The sequence below is a fragment of the Cavia porcellus genome, unplaced genomic scaffold (assembly GCF_034190915.1).
Source record: "Cavia porcellus strain 051 isolate PalLab524CR breed Dunkin Hartley unplaced genomic scaffold, mCavPor4.1 scaffold_27, whole genome shotgun sequence".
Taxonomy (NCBI): domain Eukaryota; kingdom Metazoa; phylum Chordata; class Mammalia; order Rodentia; family Caviidae; genus Cavia; species Cavia porcellus.
The window spans coordinates 43616562-43623087 of NW_026947510.1; the positions used below are offsets into that span (position 1 = coordinate 43616562).

At 36.6% G+C, this 6526-nt stretch overlaps 1 non-coding gene across 1 annotated transcript; it reads right to left on the reverse strand.

The window, feature by feature from the left end:
• Window positions 1-5820: 5820 nt before the first annotated feature.
• On the reverse strand, window positions 5821-6040 carry LOC111757066 (small nucleolar RNA U3). The gene has a single exon (XR_002791448.2). It is a non-coding gene; the product is annotated as a small nucleolar RNA U3 (small nucleolar RNA).
• Between the last annotated feature and the right edge of the window lie 486 nt (window positions 6041-6526).

The following is a 6526-nucleotide window of genomic DNA, read 5'->3' on the forward strand; positions in this document are numbered from 1 at the left end:
CACACCAGCATTGAGGTGTCCCACCTGCATTCTTTTCATCACAGTCTACTAACTAGTTTGCATAGACTATTTAAAATACAGATTTCTCACCCTCGCTAGGATTGAATTAGACCTTTTGAGATTAAAACCCATAAACTTGTATTTCCAAGCAGTTTCACCACACCATAGAAGGGATGTTGGCACACGTTACAGACCCTTAGGCCTGCTTATACCTCCTCCACCTTCTCACCTCATTTTTCATTCCATTTCAGTCTGGCTTCTTCTGCTGCCTCACTGTTCTTTTGCAAAAATTACCCATGCCATCTTAATTTTCAGCTTCGATGACATAATTCTAATTAACCATCCTAAAACCATGAGCATGTTTGCCACTCTGTCTTTCTTGAAAAATCTGTCCCTTGCTTCCAAGTTAGTGAATGCTGTACTCCCCGGGGTTTCCTAGATCCCTCCAGCTCTTTGTTCCTTCTTCCTCATAGCTAAGTCCTCCTGCATAGGACCAAGCCTGATAGCACTCTCTCTCTCTCTCTCTTTGCTAAGCTGTCTTTTGGAACAATTGTATTCATCCCAATTGCTTTTCTCATTGACTGTATTTATACAAGTTCCAAACTTTATGCTCAGTCTTGGCTAACTTTTTTTACTGGGATTACTAACCTCCAGGCAGCTGTCTTTAAAGAGTAAATATGAGCCTTTCCAAAAACACTGTGGATGCCACTGCTTGCACAGGGTCTGAGAAAGGGTGGAAGAGTGCCCTGACAGAACTACTAGAGGGGAAGCATATAACATAAAATACACAGAGTGTGTGATGGGTGATGGGTGATACCAATCCACAAAACATGAAATTTTCACCTGAGTAGGCTGAGATGGCCCAGAGAAACTGCATCTTGAAGATATCGTCAATGTCAAGCCAATCAGGGACCCTGAAAAAGAGGACACGGAGCTGACTGCTGGTCTGGACAGAGGCTGCAGCAGGGGCAGGAGCTTGCCCGGGAGCAAGACAGGGAGCTACAGATGTGCTGATCCTGATGACCTCAAATTGCAAGAGCAGAAAATAAATAAATACATTGCAAGAGCATGGTGCTGAGGCAGGCAGGAGCAGATAACCAGTCCACTCGAGAGAAGCCTACAGGGTCAAAACTCCTTCCATTTGTCTATGAAAGCTCAGTAATATTGATAAGAAGATCTGAAATCTTAGATTTAGCGTGCATTTAATCTGAGGTGCTCAGACATTCCTGGATTGTCCTCTCTGAGAGTCAATTTTCTTTCTCCACTCTCCCTTTTTTTAATGCCCAACTATAGAACATTTCAAACAAAAAATAATTCACTACATATGTAGCCTTCTCTGAGAATAAGCAGATGCTAACATTTTGCCATAAGAGTTTTGGATTGCTATCCTTTTTAAAGAAATAAATGAATGTTAGAGGGCTAAAGACACCCCAGCAAATGTGTTTTCTTCCCTGCATTTCCTGCAGCTCATTGCTATGCTGAAGTCAGTATGTGTCAGTCTGTGCCTGTTTTATTCTTTTACTATGATGAGAGCACGAATTATAAATCTGAATTTTTGATTCAGTCTATAAATCTACAATTTTCATTCACAGTGGTATTTGAGAAAAGCCTTGGGTTGAATGAACATTTTGAAATAAGTGCTTTGAGATGTCAAAGCTTTGTGCTAGGCATTACATGCCTCGGGAAGATAAGAAAGAGAAAGTTAGAAAATATCTGTGCCCTACCAGTCACTGAAGCAAAATAAACAAAAGAAATAGTGCTGGCCAAGAGAAATGAGAATATTACTTAAATCTAAATCTATAGAAGTTTGTCTATTATTTTCCTAAAAGAAAGTGTCTTTCTTCAGTATTAACTGAAAAGGGGGGAAAAAAAAAAGGTCCCTAAGATACACCACAATTAACAACCAAGGTTTGGGTTATCAAAGAATATGACCCCAACATATATGATAGCCACAAATCTTTATTAAAGAAACTTAATTTCTCATCCAAACAACATGTATTTGTAATAAGAATCAAAATTTGCCCATTAAATTGCAAATACACTCGTATAGTTTGTGATTATTCACTCACTACCATACACATAAAGTTTCTCTTGCTTTTCAGAAAGCATCAGACTTCTTGGGTTTGGAGCTACTTGGAAAGGCAGTGGTTTTTTATTTTAAAAAATTTTTAAATCAGTGCTTTCAACAAATTCAACTATAAACACAGTGAAAAAACCTCATGTTTCTCCAGCATATTCATGTAATTTTAGAACTCACATCAGTTTTGCATTCAACTAATATAAAAAAATCACAAAAAACCATTAGGAACAGAAGAGAGATATATGCAGTCTACTAACTAGTTTGTATAGAGTAATGTATCTGGAATATTATCTTTTAAAACTTTTTCTGAAAATATATTTGAATCTATTTTGCTCATTTTATAGCTACTATATATGTATATATATGTATATAGCTATGTGTATATACACACATATATCATAGAAAAAATTTACTCTAGTGATTTTTCCATTTCACTGATAAAGAACACTTAGTGTGTTTCCATTTTTTACTATTTTTTGTTTGTGATGTACTTTCTTAAACATAATAGACAGGTATTAAGTTTTTCTAAGACAGTGAGAAGTACAAATGCTATATAACAAAAGATAAACATCTTAAACTTTACCCTGTGGTTCAAATTACTTTCAAAATGTCTCAATTCGCCAATGAACAAACAGGTATTTTCATTTATATGCATTGTCTCTAATACTAACATTTTTATTAGTGTTTATTAATCAAATGGACAAGAAGTGTCCTTATTCAGTCTGTATTTTTTGATCAATAGTGAAACTATTTTTCTGCTGATTGACACTCCTCTGTGAATTACCTGTCCACTCTCTTTGGACTTCCCAAATGAGTTGATTGTCATTTTCTTTTTTATTTGTATGAGGTCTTCATATATTGTAGGCACTAATCTGTTCTTTATCTGCTTTGCCAATGTCTTCTACCAGTTTGTGGTACATACTTGTATTTTACTTGTAACGTCTTTTGTCACACGGGAGCCATTCTTTGAGCAAACTAAAACTTTAACTAACTGTATGATGAAGCCCATGTATTTACTATGTTATACTTTGTACTATAATTTTCAAGTGAACTTTTTTTTTCTAAGTTTATTGCAAAACACTATACCTCATTTCAGGAGCAGTGGTCTTGTGTTTTCCAAGTCTACTGATTGCATCATTTTCTCTTGTGTTTGGCTTAATTTCACATTGTTTCACTCACCAGAATGCTGGGAACACAGCCTAGGTATGTAGTCCACCATAACACTTAGATTTGTATCAGTATAAACTACAATGTTTACACAATAACAAAATCGCCTGACAAATGTTTTCAGAACTGTTCCTGTTGGCAAGAGAAACATGCCAGTACTGGGAAACTAAAAATATTTGTGGTTACTTGTTGCACCACTTTACCTGAATTTTACCCCTTTGCACCCACATTAAAGGACATGCTAAATGTTACTGTGCACTATGGTTGCAAAGACCTGCTGTCCAGAATCCATGTAACACTGTTGCCTTTTAACAAGCCTTAGCCCCATTGGACCCAATTTTTTATCTCTAATTTTTTATCTCCAATTTCTTCAACTGAATGGAAGTCTTTTGGTGGTAGAGACATACATTTTCATGGGTTGAGGTTATGTTTTATGTCCCTATGGAAGTCCCTATAGGTTTCTGCCTAATATAATTCCCAACAATATCAATTACTCAAATTTATTTATAACTAAAATGGGCACTAGTCTGTGGGGGGAAGGCTTTTAAAGTTAATGCTAACTGATTATTTGATCTACACAAAGGAAATTAATACAATATATTAGAGGGGCTGGGGATTTAGCTCAGTGGTATAAGCACCTGCATGGCAAGTCTAAGGTCTGGATCCAAAAAAAGAATATGCTAGAACAACTCACAGTTATTTAACCGAGCTGATACACAGTTATATCCCAGTCACTTACTTTCAATAAGCTCAGTGAGTATAATAAATGGATCAGAGCAGTCTATCACAATAACAAGAAATGTTTCATGATATCTGTTAGTTACAACAAAAAACTTCAAAATTCAATATAATATTTAAAGAGATTTTTATCATGAAAAATTAAAACTCTGGATAGGTGGATCAGAGGTTTATATTGCAGTTGGGTATAGAAGGTATCTTGCATCTTCCATCTTATTTTTCCCTCATCCTCAAACCAATGTTGTTGACTTGCAGTCAAAATGACTACTCCAGTTCCTGTGTTTATATCTGATCTCAACTAAATGAAGAAAAGGAAGGAAAAGTTGAATGTGTGCTCTTCCCATCTTTAAGGGCATTACCTGGAAATTCTACACAGCTTTAGTCACAATGGTTAGGTCAGTATCTAGCCCTGTTGTCACATCTAGCTGCAACACAGGATAGAAATTTAGTGTTTATCTAGGCAGACATGTTGCTGCCTAAAACTGAAGAATTCTAAAGAAAAAGAAAGAAGCAAATTAAAGGCATCTGCGAACAACTGACAGTTTCTGCAACTGAGACTGTAAGATACCCTTGACCTATACAGTGTTGACATTCACTGCAGGCTATTCAACCACCTAGAATGGGTACACCTGACCTTCATTGTGTACCCATCAGTTACTGTGCTCCTAATGCAGTGATGACTCTGAGTCATTTGAGTATAAAAGCCAGAAAAGATTTTGCCACAAAACTCAGTAGCATTCAATTGTAATCAGTTATTGTTCATGTGTTTGGGAGTCAGTTGGCAGTTAAATATGCTGGGCTAGTCTTGATTAGAAACTAGGGTGATGTTTTCTTCTTCCACATGGCTCTCATCTTCTAGCAGGAGAGGTCAAGCATGTTGCCATGGTGATAGCAAAGGTACAAGAGAGAAACCTAAATACTCAGCCCATTTCAAGTCCCTTATGAAATTATGCCTTTTAACATCCCATTGGCCAAAGTGAGTCACGTGATTGAATCCATTGTCCAGGGATAGAACAAGTCACCTCACTTATGGAGGAAGGGAACTACAATGATGTGAATACAGAGAAGAGTGAATAATTGGTCCATGTCATAGAACTTTTGCTTAGTAAACAAATGAAGTGATAAACACAGGCTGTTTTGTTATGGTAAACTCCTATCTCAGGATGAAATGTATAAATAGTTTTGTCTTAAAAGATAACATGTTCTCATAATAGGGGTAAGTTCATAAACTATCTGGTTAAGGCAAAGCTTTTTACAATACATTACATTTTGGAAAAATGTGAGAAAGTATTACACAACTGGCTGCAAAATACCATAGTTAAGGCTGTGAGAAAAAAATCAATGCAAATAAAAAAAGATTATTAACAATTTTGTAATATAGTTACTGTCTTAATCTTTTTGCTGCTGCTGAGACAAACTACCTGACACCCACAAGTTAAAGGAGGAAAGATATACTTTTGCTCATAGTTTGTAAAGGTTGCTGACCACAGTCAGCTGCCTCCAAGGTAGGGTGGCATGAGAGAGGAGAATGGCAGAGAAGAAACAGTCCATGGCATGGAAGGCAGGAAATAGAAAGTGCCCGCCTTCTTCTTTTCTTTTATGTTTCATCCAGGCTTCAAGCCCACTGGTTGGTGCCCCCCACACCCAGAGTGAGGTATCCTTCTTCATTTAGCTGCACACAGAAAGAACCATGCCAGTCTAATCAGTGGACTAACCCTGTCATCAGACACCCATAATTTAGCCATGTCCCAAAGACCACCTATTTCATAATCATGAGGCTTTGGGGTAACATGGAAATGCAAGTCACAATACTTACAAACACTAGCATTTTTTAAACTTCTGATTGACTATCTTCATTCTCACTTACTCCCTCCAAGGAAAAAGTAAGAATAATCATCAATGGTCAGTAGCAGGTGCAGCAAAGCAACACCAAGAGCCAGTTTCCGGCCCAGGAAGGTACACTATGCTTCTTCCTCTTAGTTTCTGGCACTTTACACAATCCGAGAGATTTCTCTAATACTGAGCTATAGAAATGACCCCTGAATGTGTAGCCTTATCATCATCATTTTGATGTGGTCTGGGCAGTGTGTTCTTGGTTGCATTGCAAGTCAATAACAACAAAGAGAATTACTAAGAAGAAAAACATGAGTTGGATAAATTGATGTAAGTGTACCTTATAAAGCTCAATGTAGATGACAGGATAATAAGTAATTTTTAATAAAACCACTATTGCAGCACAACTTGTAATAGCCAGATCTTGGAAACAACCTAAGTGTCCATCAACTGAGGAATGGATAAAAAAGTTGTGGTATTTTTATACAATGGAGTACTACTCAGCTATAAAGAATGATCACATTGAGACATTTATAAATAAATGAACGCAGCTTGAGACCATACTCATAAGTGAAATAAATCAAACTCACATGTATAAATACTGAATAGTTTCCCTAGTGTAAGAAATAAGAATACATAAAAGTATGTGGTAATCATGATTCCCAATCATATTGGTTTGAAGCCATATAATGTTTTCACTCATTAAAT